The sequence below is a fragment of the Phoenix dactylifera genome, chromosome 4, assembly GCF_009389715.1.
Source record: "Phoenix dactylifera cultivar Barhee BC4 chromosome 4, palm_55x_up_171113_PBpolish2nd_filt_p, whole genome shotgun sequence".
NCBI classification, from domain to species: domain Eukaryota; kingdom Viridiplantae; phylum Streptophyta; class Magnoliopsida; order Arecales; family Arecaceae; genus Phoenix; species Phoenix dactylifera.
Genome location: NC_052395.1, coordinates 16,825,180 through 16,846,958, shown reverse-complemented (window position 1 = coordinate 16,846,958; position 21,779 = coordinate 16,825,180). Strand labels below are relative to the sequence as shown.

At 46.7% G+C, this 21,779-nt stretch overlaps 1 protein-coding gene and 1 pseudogene across 6 annotated transcripts in view; one reads left to right on the top strand and one right to left on the bottom strand.

The window, feature by feature from the left end:
- LOC103697642 (pentatricopeptide repeat-containing protein At1g71060, mitochondrial) overlaps positions 1–21,779 on the bottom strand; it is a 98,531-nt gene that overhangs the window by 38,321 nt on the left and 38,431 nt on the right. The window lies entirely within an intron of this gene.
- The window catches only part of LOC103721097, a 38,100-nt pseudogene that overhangs the window by 2,282 nt on the left and 14,039 nt on the right, over positions 1–21,779 (top strand).

The window sequence follows — 21,779 nt, the reverse complement described above, 5'->3', positions numbered from 1 at the left end:
TCTCTTTTCTTTCCTTTTTCATGTTGGATGATCTTTTTATTGATTTGTAATATATTCATACTGATACTCATGGTGCAAGATCCATTCAGCATTTGGAACTATTTAACTCATGAAAACTCTGGGGAGTATGAAGATAATGAATAAAGAATTAATGAACCCATAACTAAATGGACATGATCTAACTTAAACTAAAAGAAAATGGGAGCATTAACCTTAAAAACATTGCATTCTTTTCTTTTATTATTATGAAATTTGGAAACTATTCGATCAAAAGGATAACTATGGAACTCACACTTAATTTCACTCCCTTTAGCTTTTTCCAGCACACAAGGTGATCTTCGAAGTAGTTCAAAGAGTCTTTAATTGGCCAATTGCCTGTACTTTTCCCCCTTCTATATGGTTACCAGTAGCCCTTTTTTCCTTTTTTTCTTCATTTTCCTTTTATTCCTGCTGTTGGAAATAAGATTGAGTGAAAAATTAGCTCAGGGATTAGCTTGTAGGATCGTCTTTTTCATTATTTTGTTCATAGTTTTAGTGAAAAACTGAGGGAGCTGCTACGGAGGGATGTGACCCCAGCGCGCGGGTCGGGCGTCTTTGGGTTGGTAGGATTATTCGGGCACTTCCAGGTCGAAGAGGTTCTGCTTGGCCGCCTACAGGTCAGAGGGAGCTGCTCGGTCGACCCCTGCTCGGAGGGGATCTGCTCGGTGGACCCCTGCTCGGAGGGGATCTGCTCGGTCGACCCCTGCTCAGAGGGGATCTGCTCGGTCGACCCCTGCCCGGAGGGGATCTGCTCGGTCGACCCCTGCTTGGGCGAGCGTGGCGATATTTTTCCCCCCAACACTACCCTCCGACTTCCGAGCTCGAGCTGCTCGCAGGTTCGAGCGCGGAAAGTAGTTTTGGCTGCGTTAATATGGGTTAGAAAAATTTTCAATTATCGCGCGCTTCGAGGTGCCTTTAATGGGCGGCGTCTCCTTTTTCTGAAGCGCTCCAGTAGAGGAGTACCTTTTAGTTTTTCGAAGCGTCCTCGCATCGTGGGCTTATGATGAAACCACACGATCCGACGAGACGCTTCTATATTCGAAGTGTTGGTTCGAATTGAATACAACGCATTAACTCAGAGTTGACACACGTCATGATCTGAGCGGGGAGCGGCGCTTCGCTTCGCAGATCTGGGCCGTCAGAGGGGTTTATATATAAATCCCTCCTTGGCCATCTTCCGATTTCTTTCCCATCGTCTCCATCCTCTTCCCGTCTCCTTCTCAGTCCGGAGCAGCCGATCCTCCATTATTTTCGGCGAACACCCACAGGTGTCCCTCTTTTCATCTGCTCGTAGCCAATCCTCTCTCCTCTCTTGTTTTTCCTTTTCCTTAATGGGACTTGGTCCGAATGAAATTGGGTCCACAATGAGTGAGTTGGAGGTTGAGATGGTCGAGGAGTGGTTCTTTCCTCAGCGAGGGTTCCGTTTGGAACCCGCTGGGTTGAGGGATCGGGTAACGAACCCCTCCGTAGGTCGGATCGGAGTGTACTTGGAGGCACTCTGGGCTGGCCTACGATTTCCCTTCCATGGGTTCATGAACGAGTTGCTCGGGGAGTACCAACTTGTCCCGGCGCAACTTGCTCCGAACGCATGGAGGACGATCATCGGGTTCCTGTCACTGTGTATGGCATACGGGATCCCGTCTTCTGTGAATGTCTTCCGACATTTCTTCATGTTGAAGTCCAACCCGGGAGACGGAGAGTGGCTCTATATCGCCCTTCGGGCGGGCCGGCCACTCTTCCAGGGCGCTCCGTCGTCTATTCACGATTGGAAGAAAAAGTTTTTCTTTTTGGGCTCCGAGCGGACGTGGGGGTTCGACCTTAGGTGGAGGCCGAGCCGACTCAGGACCACCAACAAACTCCCTAGGCTATCCACGCGCGAGCAGGGGATCCTTGACGCCGTTCGCAGCCTCGGGGACGGTATTCTTCTGAGCGGCCTCATGAGCGAGGACGCTCTAGTCAATGTCGGCCTGAGCTTGGCGCATCCTCATGTTAGATGTATGCCCTAGAAGCCAATCTGGCGGACACATTATTAATTCTAGGACATAAATTTGTACTTGACTTTATTATTATTGAATAATAAATGGGCATCTTTTTCATTCATATTGTTTATGTGTCTATGAATCGTCCAAGGAATTAATAAGATGATGATACATATTCTCAAGAGTTGAGAATTTGAGCCATGTATCATTGGTGATTAATTTCTAAATGCTCCTGATCAATGGATCATCACGAAGACGGTGATCGATCCGATCAGTGCACAGATCACTTTTCTTCTGGATGGACGAGACTCGAGTCCACAGTATAGGGACACTGAAGTGATAGTGCAGGTGCTTGTTAGAGAACAAGGGTACTGAGCGTGACCAAGACAAGAAGTCACTTGGATGTCTATCCACTCGTCAGTGACTTGCTTGATGTTGCAGTAGTATGACTGGTCCTTTGACCTGCGGTGCTTCGGCTGTTAGATGTATGCCCTAGAAGCCAATTTGGCTGACACATTGTTGATTCTAGGGACATAATTTTGTACTTGACTATTTATTATTGAATAAATAAAAGGCATCTTTTCATTCATATTGTTTATGTGTCTATGAATCGTCCAAGAAATTAATAAGATGATGATACATATTCTCAAGAGTTGAGAATTTGAGCCATGTATCATTGGTGATTAATTTCTAAATGCTCCTGATCAAAGGATCATCACGAGGACGGTGATCGATCCGATCAGTGCACAGATCACTCTCCTTCTGGATGGACGAGACTTGAGTCCACAGTGTAGGGACACTGAAGTGATAGTGCAGGTGCTTGTTAGAGAACAAGGGTACTGAGCGTGACCAATACAAGAAGTCACTTGGATGTCTATCCACTCATCAGTGACTTGCTTGATGTTGCAGTAGTGTGACTGGTCCTTTGACCTGCGGTGCTTCGGCTACTCACAGTGAGGTTATTGTAGTTTGACTGCACACATACATGGTCTCTAGCCATATGGGTCCATGCAGTGTAGATTGGCTGCAGTAAGTTCACTGTAGGAGTAGGGTATGCACCTATATGGAATCTATCGACCTTGATAGATAAGGAGAGATCCTATGTGATTTATAAGACTGAGTTCGTAAGACCTCGGCCGGGGCAGTATACACAGTGGAGAAAGAGTTTCTCACTATCGAACTCGAGTCGAATAAATCTTGACATATGACAGACGATGGGGTTTGACGAGTTGTCCATGACCTCCGTCCTGTAGGGATCCACGATAGTAGGACTGTATCACATGTTAACTGCACCTAGAGGTTCATCATTCCATTCTGCTGGGTAGCCACTACATGCTGCTAGGTGTCACTGGTGGATGGTGGGACTCATAGGGATTATCTTGATGATCGATAAACCCTAATGAGTTGAGTTGGAATCGTTCCAACCCATTGAAAGGAGTTTTCAATGATATAGTGATAGAGATCACAATATATCTCACTACCAGTCAGAATAGAACCTATGGGGTCACACACACTAGAAGTATTGACCGATCCGATGGTTGAAATCGTGATTAGGAATCACAAGAAATCAATTTGATTGATAAGAAGTTGAAGAAGAAACAAAGGGAATTAATTAATTAGACTTAAACACAAATCCTACTTCGGGAGGGATTCCTAGAGTCCTAATTGGATTAGGGCTGGGAATCCTAGTTGGAGTAGGACTGGAATTCCTACTTGGAATAGGATTCCTACAATCCTAATGAGATTAGGAATTTTGAATTAAAATTGGATTCCTACTTGGAGTAGGATTCCTAGAAATCCTAATTGGATTAGGACTTCGGATTCAAATAGAGTCCTAATTGGATTAGGACTAAAATTAAATACATCCTAATTAGATTAGGATTCCTTAAGTCTAAATTAATTATTAATCTAATGAATCAACATGACTCCTAATTGGATTAGGATTGAAGAGTTCAATTGAGTCATGGTTCATTCAAATCCTAATTGGATTAGGACTAGCATAGATTGAACCCAATTTGGCTAATCCTAATTGGATTGGGATTAAACCATAAGAGAGGCACCCAATTCTCTTTGGAAGAGGATTAGGGCATCACAAGAAGGAGGGTTCACGCCCCTCCTCCTCTCCTTGTGTGCGGCATGAAGAGAAGGGCCGGCGCCCCCCTTCCCTCTTAGGCAATATGTCTAGGGCTCCTAGATTGTAGGAGCCCTAGATGGCTTTATAAGGAGGCATGAGGCCGGCGCCCTAGCCAAGAGCCCTCTTCCTCCTCTTGCTGCCGCCACCAGCCCCCTCCTCTCTTGGTTCAGCCGCAAGCAAAGGGAGAGCAAAGTCCAAGCGTTGGCGTCATCCTCTTCCTCCAATCCTTCTTCCAACGTAGGGAAAAGAAAGAAGGCTGCAGAAGCTGTGTTCTTCTTCCTTGAGTCCCTTCTTCTTCTTCCTCCTCTCAAGCACTTTCAAGAGTTGAAAGAAAGAGAGGAGATCAGCCATCAAAGGAAGTCTCTGCAAGGGAGCTAGCACCCCGGGGAGACGAGAAAGCTTTGATCGGTCCTCTGCTTCGTGTGGATACCCGTAGAGGCCGGACGTTTGAACGGCTTCAAGCGAACCCTCTTCCTAAAACCACGAATTCAGATTCGCGGTGATCATCTACCCGCGCAAGGTGAAGATTTGATCTTTCTATTAGTTTTAAAAGGATTTAATTCTTACCTAATTACGAAAGGTCTCGAAACAACGTTCATGAGATGAATGTCGAACTCGTGCATGCCGATTCCGCTGCCATCTGAAAAATTTTTGAAATATCAGCGGCATGGGCGGGTTCCCAACATCGGCTACTTACAGTGAGGTTATTGTAGTTTGACTACACGTATACATGGTCTCTAGCCATATGGGTCCTTGTAGTGTAGATTGGCTGCAGTAAGTTCACTGTAGGAGTAGGGTATGCACTTACATGGAATCTATCGATCTTGATAGAAGAGGAGTGATCCTATGTGATTTGTTAGACTGAGTTCTAAGACCTTGGCCAGGGCAGAAATATAAAGTGGAGAAAGAGTTTTTCACTATCGAACTCAAGTCAAATAAATCTAGACATATGACAGACGACGGAGTTTGACGAGTTATCCATGACCTCCGGTCTGTAGGGATCCACGATAGAAGGATTGTATCATACGATAACTGCACCTAGAGGTTTATCATTCTATTCTGCTGGGTGGCCACTACATACTGCTAGGTGTCATTGGTGGATGGTGAGACTCACAGGGATCATCTTGATGGTCGATAAACCCTGATGAGTTGAGTTGAAATTGTTTCAACCCATTGAAAGAAGTTTTCAATGATATTGTGATAGAGATCACAATATATCTCACTACCAGTCAGAATAGAACCTATGGGGTCACACACATTAGAGGTAATGACCGATCCGATGGTTGAATGTGATTAGGAATCACAAATAATCAATTAGATTGATAAATGAAAACCCGCTAAGAGTTAGTGGCTAGAAGAAGGAATAATTGCAATTGGATTGCAATTTAATTTAATTAATTGGATTTAATTAATTGGACTTGATCATGAGTCCTACTTGGAGTGGGAATCATGGAGTCCTAATTGGATTAGGATTTCAAATTAAATTAGAATCCTATTTGGAATAGGATTTCTAAAGTCCAAATTGTCTTAGGGCTGAAAATTGAACAAGTCCTGATTAGATTAGGATTTTCTTAAGTCCTAATTAATTTTAAATTTAATCTAATTAATTTTCTGACTCCTAATTAGATTAGGATTGAAGAGTTCAATAGAGTCATGGCTCAATTAAATTCTAATTGGATTAGGAATTGGAGGAAATTGAAATGGGTTCATAAAAATCCTATTTTGACTAGGATTGGACTCATGCAATGGACCCAAATTAAAACCCCCTTTAATTTATTTAAATAGCAGATTTAACTGAACTTGAGGGAGGGGCCCATGCCCCTCCCCTTGGGGTGTGCGTGGGAGAAAGAGGAGGGGCGCACGCCCCTCCTTGTTAGCCAAAAAGAAGAGATAAAGATGAGTTCCTAAAAAATAGGAACTCATCCTTATCTCTTAACTAATTAAAAGGGAAGGGGATTTCGGCCAGCATTTTGATGGTTTTTCTTTGGCCTTCACGGCAGAAAACCTCCTCTCCCATTCCTCCTTCCATCCGCAAGCAACAAGGGAAGAAATCAAGGGTGATGTGATCTCCTTCCCTTTCTTCTTTTGGTTCTAGCGCAAGGAAAAGAAAAAGGCTGCAGAGAGCCTTTATTTCTTCTTCCTTGGCACTTCCTTCTTCTTCCTCCTCTCAAGCCAATCAAAGGTTGATTCAAAGAAGAGGACTTCAGCCATCCATAGCCATCTCTGCAAGGGAGCTAGCACCCCGGAGAGATACGTAGGCTTCGATCGAATCATTACCTCGTGTGGATACCCGTAGAGGCCGGACGCGTGTGCGGCTTCCATCGAACCTTCTACAAATCCACATGAATCAGATTTGCGGAGACCATCTACCTGCACAAGGTGAAGATCTGATCTTCTTAATGATTTTAAAATAGTTTAAAAAAATTTAATTCTAATCTATCTATAAACGAATGGTTTTAAAATATGTTCATGCGATGAACGGATCCCGCATAGTTTTTCCGCTGCAATCTGAAAATTATTTCGAATTTTCATGGCATATGTGGGATGCTAACAGTGGTATCAGAGCCATGGTTATGTAGATTAAGATTTGAATTAAATTTTTCAAGGCATTTTAGATCTGAAATTTAAGGATTATGCTTGCTGAAAATTAAGTATGCAGAATTTTCAGCTTGCTGTTTTTTCTGCATACTAATTAATGGATGCTTAGATTAATGATTCTAATGCATTAATAATGTGATTACAAATGTTTAGAGTCAAATCTAGCATGATCAGCAAGTCATGAGATGGAATAATCAATTAAATTACAGATCTGAAAATAATTTTTTATGCATGTGATGCGTATGGTGATGATCATGGATGGACCCTTTGAATGTGCTGAAATATTCTGCGATGTTCTGTGATGCATGTAATTTTAATTTTCAGATGCCTGCGTGCATCTTAAATTTATGTATTAGAGACCTGCGTGTCTCAATAAAAAGGGTTGTAATTTTATTTTTATTTTTATTTAATTTTTAAAGCAATCTGGGATGTAATCTGTGATGTGTGTTGCACGTCGATGGTTGATCGATATGTACATCAACAAGCTCAACATGCGCGGATCAAGATCAAGGGTTGATTGAAGATGGATCAAGGAGTTGATCACAATTGGACCTAGAGGATCAAGATCGAGTCAAGAGTTGAAGATGATCAAACCAATTGACGTGCATGTGCTTGTAAAATGACCCCATCCTGGATCCATGATCATCACCATTTAATTTTATTTTTGATAAATGCCTGAATGTTTAATGCTTATGATTATGCGGGTAGACTTATATTTGCATGAGATGTGAATACGCGATCGAGTGAGACCTAAATCGAAACCTCCCTAATCAGTCGAGGGTGAACCAACATGAGTTAGTCATATTAGATTAATTGATCTAATTGGTGTCTAGGCAAGCCTATAAGGTGGTTACTTAATTAGGACCTTACTCTCTGAGTAAGGGGAGCCTCCCACCTGCTTACCTGGCCAATTGTTCGATTACCTCTTATGAAGAACTCAAGTTGCAAATACTAAGACTTGATTATGCAATATTAAGTCCATAGGTCTTCCACCGTAGTAGAGCTGCTAAGGTCTTTCCGGCGTTGATTTGTCTCGGCTGGACACAGTGGGCAAGTTGCATCGGGGGACTGGACCTCTCTATTAGATATGAGATGTTGTGGGGTAAAGGTGGGGTTGGGCACCAATAACTGTTAGGTGAGGACCCAATGACGACTTTATTTCTGCGGTTATATGGTGGGTCTGACTTAACTAAGTAATGGGGCCAATAACTGTTAGGTGAGGTCTTCATGACTTAGAGACCAAGTACCACTGCAATTTGCTTGAGAAGCATTGTACAAGAGTTGTACATCATCCATTTATATGTCACCAATAACTGTTAGGTGAGGCAGCATGTAAATCGGTGAGACCGCAGTACCCACTAAAAATCCTAGTCGCGTAGGGTTTTTGTTTCTCCATCAAGGGAGTATGAGGGATTCGAGAAAATAGTGGGAGCATATTTGTTTTAAAAGTCCCTAGAACAAATTAAGTTCAAGTACAAAATCTAACTAGAATCTTTACTCTCTACAGATCACAATGTCAGCTTCAAACCCTTTGACCCGAATCCTTGAGACCAACAGACTGACCGGAACCAACTATAAAGACTGGCTTAGGAACCTGAAAATTGTTCTGAATTGTGAGAAAATAGGGTATGTGCTCGAGAATGATATCCCTAGGCTACCAGCACGTCCTACTGATGATCAGCGTGAGACGCATCAGAAGTGGACTGATGACGACATTAGGGTCAAGTGCTACATCATGGCATCCATGACTAACGAACTTCAATGCCAGCATGAGAACATAAAGACTGCTAGGAAAATACTGGCTCATCTGCAAGAGTTGTATGGTGAGCAGAGCCGCACTGCATGCTTTGAAGTGTCCAAGAGGCTCTTCAAGGCAAAGATGCGCGAGGGGTAGTCTGTCCATGATCATTGTCTGACTATGATCAAGGACCTCGAGAAGCTTGAGAAGCTCAGTATGTCCATGCATAAGGAACTGCAGATAGATCTGATCCTGCAATCCCTTCCTGATTCATTTGGTCAGTTTATAGTAAACTACCATATGAATAAAATTGAATGCACGAAGACCGAGTTGTTGAACATGTTGGTAACTGCTGAAGGAGCCTTGAAAGGTTCAAGGGGCTCTGTTCTGGCTGCTGAGCTGAATTTTGGTTCCAAGAGAAAGTCTACTTGGAAGAAGAAAAAGAAGTCTGCAAAGAAGCACAAGAAAGACAAAAAGCCTAAGAAGGAAGTTCATAAGAAAAAGGCTGATGACAAGGAAAAATGTTTTCACTGCAACGTCAACGGCCACTGGAAAAGGAACTGCCCTTCATACCTCGAGAGTCTGAAGAACAAAAAGGACACACCTTCTGAAGGTATGTTAGACTTGCTCGTAATTGAAACTAACCTTACGGTTTCTTCTATTTCTAGTTGGGTTATAGATTCTGGTTCTAGTGCTCATCTGTGCACTACTATGCAGGGTCTAAAGGAAACTAGGAGGCTAGCGGAAGGTGCAGTGACCCTTCGGGTTGGCAACGGGGCAAAAGTTGCTGCTGTAGCTGTGGGCACCTATCCTCTGCGATTACCGTCTGGATTTAGTTTATTATTTAGAGACTGTTATTATGTTCCTGCTGCTAGCAGAAATTTGATTTCTGTTTCATGTTTAGCACATGATGGTCATGTTATGACATTTGATAAAGACTGCTGTTCTATTTATTTTAGAAATAAATTAGTTGCACATGGTTTCATGATTGACAGTCTCTATCACTTGCAAATTGATGTGTCTGTGAATGTGTCTAAGCAAGTGGTGAATGCCATAGGATCTAAAAGATCCAGAGATGAGATAAACCAGAAGTATTTGTGGCACCTCAGGCTTGGCCATATTGGAGAGGACAGAATGAACAAAATGGAGAAAGATGGGCTTCTTGGCCCATTGACTTCCGAGTCATATCCAGTTTATGAGTCCTGTCTTCAAGGAAAAATGGCTAGATTACCTTTTGTAGGACATGGGGAGAGGACCGCTGAAATACTTACCCTGGTTCATACTGATGTATGTGGCCCATTTGATGTGTCAGCCAGGGGTCGTTATTCATACTTCATTACCTTTACCGATGACTATTCACGATATGGGTATGTGTATCTTATGAGATACAAATCTGAGTCATTTGAAAAGTTCAAAGAGTTCAGAAATGAAGTAGAAAAACAGACAGGAAAAACCCTTAAGGTTCTTCGATCAGATCGAGGAGGAGAATACCTTAGTGGAGAATTCTGAGACTATCTCAAGGAGAATGGCATAGTCTCACAATGGACACCTCCGGGAATACCTCAACTCCACGGGGTGTCAGAAAGGAGGAATCAGACTCTATTGGATATGGTCCGATCCATGATGAGCTTCACAGATCTGCCTATGTTTCTTTGGGAAGATGCCTTATTATCCGCGATTTATTTATTGAATAGAGTTCCCTCTAAATCCGTTCCTACCACACCGTATGAGATATGGCATGGTAAGAAGTCGAGTCTTGGTTATCTCAAGATTTGGGGATGTCCGGCCCATGTCAAAAAAATGCAGGCGGACAAGTTAGAGCCTAGGACCATAAGTGCTCGTTTCATTGGATATCCTAAAGAGTCATTAGGATACAATTTTTACGTCTCAGAGGATCACAATGTGTTTGTGAGCCGACATGCCGTCTTCTTGGAAAAACAGTTTATCCTTGATAGAGGCAGTGGGAGGAAAATTAAGCTTGAAGAGAGAGTCTCTGAAAAGCAACAAGTAATGGATCCTATAGAACCTATTCACATAGAGCCAGTACACATTGTACCTCCTCCACCTCGTAGATCAAGTAGGGTTTCCCATCCTCCCGATAGATACTTAGGTATACTAGTAGAGGATACAGAGGAAATGTTCCTCATGGGAGATAGGGAACATATACAAGATCCCAATACCTACAACGAGGCGATATCTGATATCGATTCCGAGAAATGGCTGGAAGCCATGAAGTCAGAGATAGACTCCATGTATTCCAACCAAGTTTGGACCTTAGTAGATCCACCAGAAGGTATAGTACCTATTGGATGTAAATGGATCTATAAAAGGAAGATAGGTTCGGATGGAAAGGTAGAGACCTATAAGGCAAGGCTAGTAGCAAAAGGGTATAGTCAGCGCGAAGGCATTGACTATCAGGAGACCTTTTCACCTGTAGCCATGCTGAAATCCATTCGAACATTGCTTGCCATTGCAGCATTTCATGATTATGAAATATGGCAGATGGATGTGAAAACTGCTTTCCTGAATGGATATCTTGATGAAGATATTTATATGGAGCAGCCTTTGGGTTTCACTTCCAGTGATGGTGATCACAAGGTCTGCAAGCTGCAAAGGTCCATCTATGGACTAAAGCAAGCATCTCGGAGTTGGAACACTCGTTTTAATGATGCGATCAAATTGTTTGAGTTCATCAAGAATGAAGAGGAACCGTGTGTTTACAAGAAGGTTAGTGGGAGTACTGTCGTGTTCCTCGTACTGTACGTGGATGACATCCTCCTAATAGGAAATGATATTCCTATGCTAACCTCGGTTAAGGTCTGGTTATCAAAAGAGTTCTCCATGAAAGACCTTGGGAAGCATCTTACATTTTGGGAATAAAGGTCTATAGGGATAGATCTAAAAGGATGCTTGGCCTATCACAGAAGATGTACATAAAGGAGGTACTGAAGAGGTTCAGTATGGAAAACTCCAAGAGGGGTCTATTACCCCTAAGACATGGGATTCATTTCTCCAAAAAAAATGTGCCCCAACACATCTGAAGAGATTCAACGCATGAGCAGGATTCCTTATGCTTCTGCAATAGGAAGCCTCATGTATGCCATGCTGTGTACACGACCTGATATAGCCCTTGCTGTGAGTGTCACTAGCAGATATCAGTCGAATCCAGGTGAAGAGCACTGGACAGCTGTGAAGAACATTCTTAAGTACTTGAGAAGAACTAAAGATTTGTTCTTGGTTTTTGGAGGACCATCAGAGTTAAAGGTAGAAGAATACACAGATTCAGATTTTATGACTGATATTGATGATAGAAAGTCTACATCTGGATATGTGTTCTTGTGCAATGGTGGTACGGTAAATTGGAAGAGTTCCAAACAACCGATCATTGCTGATTCTACCATGGAAGTTGAGTATATCGCCGCCTCTGAAGCTGCAAAGGAAGCCTTCTGGTTCAACAAATTCATTGCAGAGCTAGATGTAATGCCATCGGATGCCATCACACTCTACTGCGATAATAATGGCGCCATAGCCCTTGCTAAGGAGCCAAGGTCTCATCAGAAGTCCAAGCACATAGAGCAGCGCTTTCACCTCATACGCGAATACCTCGAGAAGAAATATGTCGAGGTGCAGAGAGTAGACTCCGCGGACAACGTGACAGACCCGCTCACTAAGCAGTTAAATCAGCAGAAGACAGAAGCCCACCTTGAGAAGATGGGACTTGGATATATGTCTGATTGGCTTTAGTGCAAGTGGGAGATTGTTAGATGTATGCCCTAGAAGCCAATCTGGCGGACACATTATTAATTCTAGGACATAAATTTGTACTTGACTTTATTATTATTGAATAATAAATGGGCATTTTTTTCATTCATATTGTTTATGTGTCTATGAATCGTCCAAGGAATTAATAAGATGATGATATATATTCTCAAGAGTTGAGAATTTGAGTCATGTATCATTGGTGATTAATTTCTAAATGCTCCTGATCAATGGATCATCACGAGGATGGTGATCGATCCGATCAGTGCACAAATCACTTTTCTTCTGGATGGACGAGACTCGAGTCCACAGTGTAGGGACACTGAAGTGATAGTGCAGGTGCTTGTTAGAGAACAAGGGTACTGAGCGTGACCAAGACAAGAAGTCACTTGGATGTCTATCCACTCGTCAGTGACTTGCTTGATGTTGCAGTAGTATGACTGGTCCTTTGACTTGCGGTGCTTCGGCTACTTACAGTGAGGTTATTGTAGTTTGACTACACGTATACATGGTCTCTAGCCATATGGGTCCTTGTAGTGTAGATTGGCTGCAGTAAGTTCACTGTAGGAGTAGGGTATGTACTTATATGGAATCTATCGACCTTGATAGAAGAGGAGTGATCCTATGTGATTTGTTAGACTGAGTTCTAAGACCTTGGCCAGGGCAGAAATATAAAGTGGAGAAAGAGTTTTTCACTATCGAACTCAAGTCAAATAAATCTAGACATATGACAGACGACGGGGTTTGACGAGTTATCCATGACCTCCGGTCTGTAGGGATCCACGATAGAAGGACTGTATCATACGATAACTGCACCTAGAGGTTCATCATTCTATTCTGCTGGGTGGCCACTACATATTGCTAGGTGTCATTGGTGGATGGTGAGACTCACAGGGATCATCTTGATGGTCGATAAACCCTGATGAGTTGAGTTGAAATTGTTTCAACCCATTGAAAGAAGTTTTCAATGATATTGTGATAGAGATCACAATATATCTCACTACCAGTCAGAATGGAACCTATGGGGTCACACACATTAGAGGTAATGACCGATCCGATGGTTGAATGTGATTAGGAATCACAAATAATCAATTAGATTGATAAATGAAAACCCGCTAAGAGTTAGTGGCTAGAAGAAGGAATAATTGCAATTGGATTGCAATTTAATTTAATTAATTGGATTTAATTAATTGGACTTGATCATGAGTCCTACTTGGAGTGGGAATCATGGAGTCCTAATTGGATTAGAATTTCAAATTAAATTAGAATCCTATTTGGAATAGGATTTCTAAAGTCCAAATTGTCTTAGGGCTGAAAATTGAACAAGTCCTGATTAGATTAGGATTTTCTTAAGTCCTAATTAATTTTAAATTTAATCTAATTAATTTTCTGACTCCTAATTGGATTAGGATTGAAGAGTTCAATAGAGTCATGGCTCAATTAAATTCTAATTGGATTAGGAATTGGAGGAAATTGAAATGGGTTCATAAAAATCCTATTTTGACTAGGATTGGACTCATGCAATGGACCCAAATTAAAACCCCCTTTAATTTATTTAAATAGCAGATTTAAATGAACTTGAGGGAGGGGCCCATGCCCCTCCCCTTGGGGTGTGCGTGGGAGAAAGAGGAGGGGCGCACGCCCCTCCTTGTTAGCCAAAAAGAAGAGATAAAGATGAGTTCCTAAAAAATAGGAACTCATCCTTATCTCTTAACTAATTAAAAGGGAAGGGGATTTCGGCCAGCATTTTGATGGTTTTTCTTTGGCCTTCACGGCAGAAAACCTCCTCTCCCATTCCTCCTTCCATCCGCAAGCAACAAGGGAAGAAATCAAGGGTGATGTGATCTCCTTCCCTTTCTTCTTTTGGTTCTAGCGCAAGGAAAAGAAAAAGGCTGCAGAGAGCCTTTATTTCTTCTTCCTTGGCACTTCCTTCTTCTTCCTCCTCTCAAGCCAATCAAAGGTTGATTCAAAGGAGAGGACTTTAGCCATCCATAGCCATCTCTGCAAGGGAGCTAGCACCCCGGGGAGATACGTAGGCTTCGATCGAATCATTACCTCGTGTGGATACCCGTAGAGGCCGGACGCGTGTGCGGCTTCCATCGAACCTTCTACAAATCCACATGAATCAGATTTGCGGAGACCATCTACCCGCACAAGGTGAAGATCTGATCTTCTTAATGATTTTAAAATAGTTTAAAAAAATTTAATTCTAATCTATCTATAAACGAATGGTTTTAAAATATGTTCATGCGATGAACAGATCCCGCATAGTTTTTCCGCTGCAATCTGAAAATTATTTCGAATTTTCATGGCATATGTGGGATGCTAACACCTCAGGGTAAGGGTAGTAATAAAAAGATTCCTTTTTCTTTTTCTACGTAATATTTCGCGAATTTATCTTGCTCGTCCTTGCAGATATTGCGAAGATGGTGACCAAGAGCGAAGCTTTGTACGCTCGGTTCCGAAAGAGGGCTGCCGAGCTCGGAGGAGAACTGCTCGAACTAAAAAAGAAGGCAAAGGTCTCGGCTGATGGGGCCACCGAGAAGAGCGCTCCTCGAGTCGACCCCTCCGAAGCTGCTAGGAGGGGAGGTTCGGACTCCGAGCCCGGGAGCTCGGGGGGGACCGCCATGGCGCTCGCGTGCCCAGTGCCGATCTCGCAGATTCCTGGTCGGCCTCCCGTCCGACCCGAGGGCCCGACATTCGAGCCGGGCAGCAGCCAAGGGGCTGCGAGGCCGCCTTCGTCGGAGGCGACAAGGCCTGGCCTTCCCGACCCGCCGGAGAACGAGGGCCAACAAGAAAAGTGGTCCTATGTTGTGGAGTGGACAGTATTCGAGGGCGACTCATCCCTCAAGAATATCGAGACGACGCAGCAACTTTTCCGCGTCGCGCTCCTTCCAGCCGACAGGGTGAAGATTCAGGCTATGAGCCTGAATCAATTTTTGGAGTTGACTCGCCTCTCCGCTGTTCGGGTAAGTCTTTCGTTTACTGTCACTTATTCCCTACGCTTTTAGCTTTGATGCTCTAATTTTATTCTCGGCCTAATTTGTCTTGCTTACAGCACCTCCACGAGATCGAGACCTTGATCTCGATCGGCACAGATTACAAGGAACGAGCTCGTTGGTGTTTACGGGCGCAGGAGGAGGCCGAGAAGAAGGTAGCGGAGCTTGAGCTCCAAAAGAAGGAGCTCTTACTCAGGCTAGGGGCCATTGAGGACGAGATCCAGATCGTGGCTGCGGAGCTCAAGGAGGAAAATGCCGCTCATGCTCTGACTAGATCAGAGCTGCGGGCTGTCGAGGCTCGCTTAGCTGAAGCGCAGTCCCTGCTCGTCGTCTGCGAGCAGGGGATAAAAAATGCAGAGCTCAAGGCCGAGGAGCTCCAAGCTCAACTTGGTGCCCGAGAGAGGGAGGCCCGAGATGGCTCGGCAACTGTTCTGGATTTGAATTAAAGTGCTGTCTTGACTTGGAGTCGACTCGACTGAACCTGGAGTCGACTCCCCAATGTCTGGAGCTGACTCGGCACTTTTGGAGACGACTCGTTCTAAGGAGTCCAGAGATCTTTCTTTCAAGTTTACTCACTCGAGTCGACTCGGATATTCTGGGAGTCGACTCGGCACTCAGAGTCCGAAATCCCGATCTTCTGTCTGTTGACCTGTGCTGTCTCGGAGTCGACTCGAACCTTGCTGGAGTCGACTCGGCTCTCAGTGTCCGAAAAACCAGTCTTCTGTCATAGGGGTTGCGCTGCCTTGGAGTCGACTCGGACTTTGTGGGAGTCGACTCGGCTCTCAGACATCGAAGTTGACTCTCTGACTTTTAGCCTTGCATTTCTCTGGGAGTCGACTCTTGCTTCCTTAGGAGTCGACCTGCCAACCATCGGAGTCGACTCGAGTTCTTCGGGAGTCGACTCGGCTCTCAGAGTCCAAAATGGCTTCTCTGTCTTTCTGTCTGTTACTCCATGGAGTCGACTCGTACTATGCTGGAGTCGACTCGGCAAGCATCGAAGTCGACTCGAATTCTTCAGGAGTCGACTCGTTGACAGGTTCTGAGATGAATCTTTCTGTCCGGCTGTCTGTTCTCAGTCGAAGTCGACTCGTAATGTGCAGAAGTCGACTCGAGCTTGTGCCAGTGCTTCTGATACGCTTGGAGTCGACTCGTAATCTTTCGGAGTCGACTCGAGATTCAGACTTTGATTCAAATTGATTTTCATACTTATCCAAAGTGTATTGAACCAAAGCTTGAGACACTTAAATATAAATTCACAAATATTTGACTGAAACATTAGATTGAATTCATTAGTATAACATAAGATATACTCAAATGCTTTGAGCTCATCAAAATTAAATAGGGTTATAATCAATCACTCCACATGGGAGGCCTCGGCCCTTTTGAGGACGAGGTCCCCCACTTTGAAGGATTTGACTTTGACTTTGGCGTTGTAGTATTGCGCGGTCTTTTGCTGATACCTCGCCATGCAAACTCGGGCGGCTTCCCTCGTTTCTTCGATTAGGTCCAGGTTGTTCCTGAGCTGCGAAGAGCTGGAGCCGGCATCGTATTGCTCTACCCGCGGAGAAGGGAGCCCGATCTCCAATGGATAACGGCTTCTGTCCCATATGTCAAATTGAAGGGAGTTTCACCGGTGGGGACACGGAACGTGGTCCGATAAGCCCACAGGACGTTGTACAGGTCTTCGACCCACTGTCCTTTGGACTGGTCGAGCCTGGCTTTGAGCCCCTGCAAGATAGTGCGATTCGTTACCTCGGTTTCTCCGTACGTCTGAGGATGCACGACCGAGGTGAAGCGGTGGTTGATGCCAAGCTCGGAACAGAACTCTCTGAAGCGAGCATTGTCGAACTGGCGTCCGTTGTCTGATATGAGGATGCGGGGGGATCCGAATCTGCAGATTATTGACTTCCAGACAAAATCTCGCATCTTCTGTTCGGTGATCCGGGCAACTGGCTCGGCTTCCACCCATTTAGTAAAATAGTCGATGGAGACGACCAAGAATTTCCTTTGTCCGGTGGCCAGGGGGAACGGTCCTAGGATATCAATTCTCCATTGGGCGAACGGCCAAGGGGAGCTGATCGAGGTCAAGAGGGCTGAGGGTTGGCGCTGAACATTGGCGTTCCTCTGCATCGGTCGCATCTCCGGACGAAGTCCATGGTATCCTTCTGGAGTGTCGGCCAGTAGTATCCTTGGCGCAAAATCTTATGCGCCAGTGCTCGTCCCCCCAGATGATTTCCATAAATCCCTTCATGGACTTTGCGCATTGCATAATCCGCCTCTGTCGGGCGGAGACATCTGAGGATGGGAGAGGTAAAAGATCTCCAATAAAGCTTACCCTCGTACAATATGTACCGAGCGGCGGAACGCTTGACTCGGCGAGCCTCGCGTTCATCACTGGGGAGGACTTCATCCCGCAGATACCTAATGAGCTCGTCCATCCAGCTTGGCTCGACTTCAATGCAAAAGGCCGGCTCGGGCTCCTCCGTGCTGGGTTTTTGGAGATACTCTAGCGCTGCCGCTTTGGGAAGCTCGCTCATGCGAGAAGACGCCAACTTTGACAATTGATCTACTCTGAGGTTCTCCGACCTGGTGACGTGTTGGATGTGGAAGGAGCTTAGAGTCGATGTAAGACCCCGCACCTTCCGGAGATACTCCTGCATTGTGGGGTCTCTAGCTTCAAAGTCACCTAAGATTTGGTTCACTACCAGCTGAGAATCGCTGAAGACCCTTAGGTCCTTCACTCCTAGCTCCCTGGCCAACTTGAGCCCGGCGATGAGTGCTTCGTATTCCTCCGCATTGTTAGAGGCGGGAAACTCGAGGCGTAGAGCCTGCTCGGCAACCTCTCCGTCTGGACTGCTGAGAATGAGACCCGCTCCGCTACCTCCCGAGTTCGAAGAACCATCGACGTGCAGAGTCCATGCCGAGCTCGAGGTCTGCTCTATTGGCACGGGCTCGGGCTCGGGCTCGACCTCGTCCGGCACAGTGCACTCGACTATAAAGTCGGCGAGTGCCTGCGCCTTGATCGCCGGTCTGGGTCGGTACTCGAGGTCGAACCCCCCGAGCTCGACAGCCCACTTTGTAATTCGACCAGCACGATCTGATCGCTGCAAGATCTGTTTTATCGGCTGGTCGGTCAGCACGGCCACCGTGTGAGCTTAAAAATAGGGCCGGAGTCTCCGAGCTGAGACAACCAGGGCAAGGACAGTCTTTTCCAGCTTGGAGTATCGGGTCTCAGCATCCCTCAAGACCCGGCTAGTATAATATACTGGCCTTTGAAGCTTGCTCTTCTCTCGTACCAGGACCGAGCTCACTGCAACCGGAGATACAGCCAAATACAGATAAAGGAGCTCGCCCTGCTGAGGCTTCGTGAGCAAAGGAGGAGAGGCGAGGAGACACTTGAGCTCTTCAAAGGCTCGCTGGCACTTCGCTGACCACAAGAAGTTCTTCGGCCGTTTGAGAGCAGCAAAGAACGGGAGGCAACGCTCGGCCGACCGGGAAACAAATCTTCCGAGAGCTGCGACCCGTCCGGTAAGTCGCTGTACCTCTTTAACTGTCCTCGGGGGCACCATCTCTTGGAGCGCTCGGATCTTCTCGGAGTTAGCTTCAATTCTCCGTTGGGTAATCACAAAGCCAAGGAACTTGCCTGAGGTTACTCCGAATGCACACTTTGCGGGGTTAAGTTTCATCTGGTATCTCCGAAGCATGGTGAATGCTTCGTCGAGGTCAGCCACATGGTTCTTCGCCATTCGACTCTTCACCAACATGTCGTCGACGTAGACCTCCATATTTTGGCCTATTTGGTCTTTGAAAATTCGGCTGACCAGCCTTTGATAAGTTGCTCCAGCGTTCTTTAAACCGAAGGGCATCACCTTGTAGCAATAGGTACCCCCGTCGGTGATGAAGGCCGTTTTTTCTTCATCTTCTGGTGCCATCCGGATCTGGTTGTATCCGGAGAAGGCGTCCATAAATGTCAACAGCTCGTGTCCCGAGGTGGAGTCCACGAGCTGGTCGATGCTAGGGAGTGGGAAGCTGTCCTTTGGGCAGGCCTTGTTCAGATCGGTGTAATCCACACACATGCGCCATTTCCTGCTAGCTTTTCTGACTAGGACCATGTTGGCAAGCCACTCCGGATAGGATATCTCCCGAACGAAGCCAGCCTTGAGGAGCTTATCGACTTCCTCGGCCGCTGCTCGTTGTCGCTCGGGGGTGGCATTTCGCTTCTTTTGCTGCACAGGCTTACAGGTTGGCTTCACTTGGAGTCGGTGGACCGCGACCTCCGGATCTATCCCTGGCATATCCGCGGGCGACCAGGCGAAGATGTCCATGGTGTTCCGCAGGAAGCTGACAAGGCGATCTCTCTCGCGAGCATCGAGGCCGGAGCCGACCTGCACGGTTAACTCGGAAAAATTTTCTCGCAAGGGAGTTTGGATGAGTAGCTCACCAGGCTCTACCCGCTCCTTCTGTGGGCCGACCCGTGCCTTTAAGGTTTCAGCCGAGGGCTTGTCCGTTGTCGAAACCGACACTTTGCCCGATTGCTTCGCCTCGTGGGTCGCCATGTGACATCATCTCGCCACCGCCTGGTCCCCATGCACTTCGCCGACTTCTTGACTGGTGGGGAATCGCATAAGCAGGTGGCAGGTTGAGACCACGGCTCGAAGAGCGTTGAGCCCTGGTCGTCCAAGGATGGCATTATAGGCCGAGGGCAGGCGCACTACGAGAAAACCCATCCTCACGGTACTTTCTCGGGGGGCGAGCCTGACCGTGACCAGGAGATCGACCTTGCCCTCCACTGGGACCGAGTCTTCAGTGAATCCGACCAGTGGGGCGTTCATCCTCCGCAATTGCTTTTCTTCCATCCCCATTCTAGAATAGGCGTCAAAGTACAAAACATTCGCCGAGCTTCCATTATCAACTAAGACACGTTTTACATCAAATCTGTTCACAACCATGGAGACGACCACAGCATCGTCATGGGGGGTTTCGACTCCCTCTAGGTCCTCATCCGAGAATGAGATGGTTTCGGAGGCGCGCAGGCGCTTCGCGGTAGTTCCTTCCTCTGTAGTTCCTCCGACCGGGGCTCCGCCTCGGATGGTGTTGATGGTGCCGGCGATGGGCCTGTTGGCATTTGGATCTTCGGGCTGTGCGGTATTCTCCACTGGCCTTTTCTCTTCATGCCGGTCCCACACGAACTGGTCGAGCACTCCTCGGCGGATGAGAGCCTCGATTTCGTTCCAGAGCTGGAAGCAGTCCTCCGTATCGTGGCCGTGGTCCCGGTGGAAGCGGCAGTACTTCCGGGGATTGCGCCAGGCTCCGGGATCCCGCCTCGGAGGCGGAGGCCGGAAATAATCCCGGCCCTCGATCTTCATGAGAATCTAAGTCCGAGGAACGGTAAGGGGAGTGTAATTTTCGTACCTCCCGTTGGATGTGCGGAGACGCGGTGGTGATCTCGGACAAGGCGGGGACTTTGGTTGAGGCGGTCCCCGCAGCCGGGGTGGACTCTTCAGACAAGGTGGGTTCTTGGCTCGGCGCAGAGACGGGCTTCTGGGATGGCCGCGTTCCTCACGACGCCTTTTCTGCTTTTTGGAGGTCTGCTCGGCCCCGCTCCGTCTGGAAGCAACGGCTTCCTCGGCTATCGCGTACTTCCGCGCCCGGACTAACATCTTGGTGAGGTCGGCCGGAAAATTCTTCTCGATGGAGAAGAGAAACCTATAAGACCGGGCTCCAGTCTTGAGTGCCAACATGGCTATTGACTGGTCCAGCTCGCGGACCTCCCATGTTGCGGCAGTGAAACGGTCCAAATATTTCCTGAGTGACTCCCCCTCCCTTTGCTTTATGTCAAGGAGGGAGTCTGAAGTCTGTCGCTGGGGTCGGCTGGCAGCAAAGTTGGTGGCAAACTGCCTGCCGAGCTGTTCGAAAGAGGAGACTGTGCCGGATTTTAGCCCGGCGAACCAAAGCCGAGCTGCTCCCCGGAGCGTTGCCGGGAAGGCCTTGCAGAGCATGGCTTTCGAGGATCCCTGCAGCGCCATCAAGGCCCGGTAACTTTCCAGATGGTCAAGGGGGTCGGTCGTGCCATGGTAGGGCTCCACCTGAGGCATTTTGAACCTCGGCGGGACCGGCTCATCTTCGATTTGTTGAGAAAAGGGGGACCTCGTGGTAAACTCGAAGTCACCCTCGTGTCCCGCCCTTCTGCTGTGGAGCGCTTCAATCTGACGCTCCAGCTTCTCGACTTTCTTGTCGAGCTCGCCGCTCTGGGGGATCGCCACGGTGGTCCGCTCGGGCGCAGGCTGCCCTGGAACTGACTCGGCCTCTGACGATTGCGGCAAGTCACCAGGACCCCTCACCGGGGGTTCTCTCCAAGAGGATACTCGGACGTGGAGATCTTGACCTTGGAGGGCTGGTCCACTCATAGGGGGCTCCGGTTGAACCGGAGCCTGAGGTAACGGTGCTGTCGGGACGCCCCTAGGTTGCAGGCCTTGGACAGCAGCAGCCAAGGCTTGGACCTGCTGCACCAGGGCATCAAACTACTCCAGCCG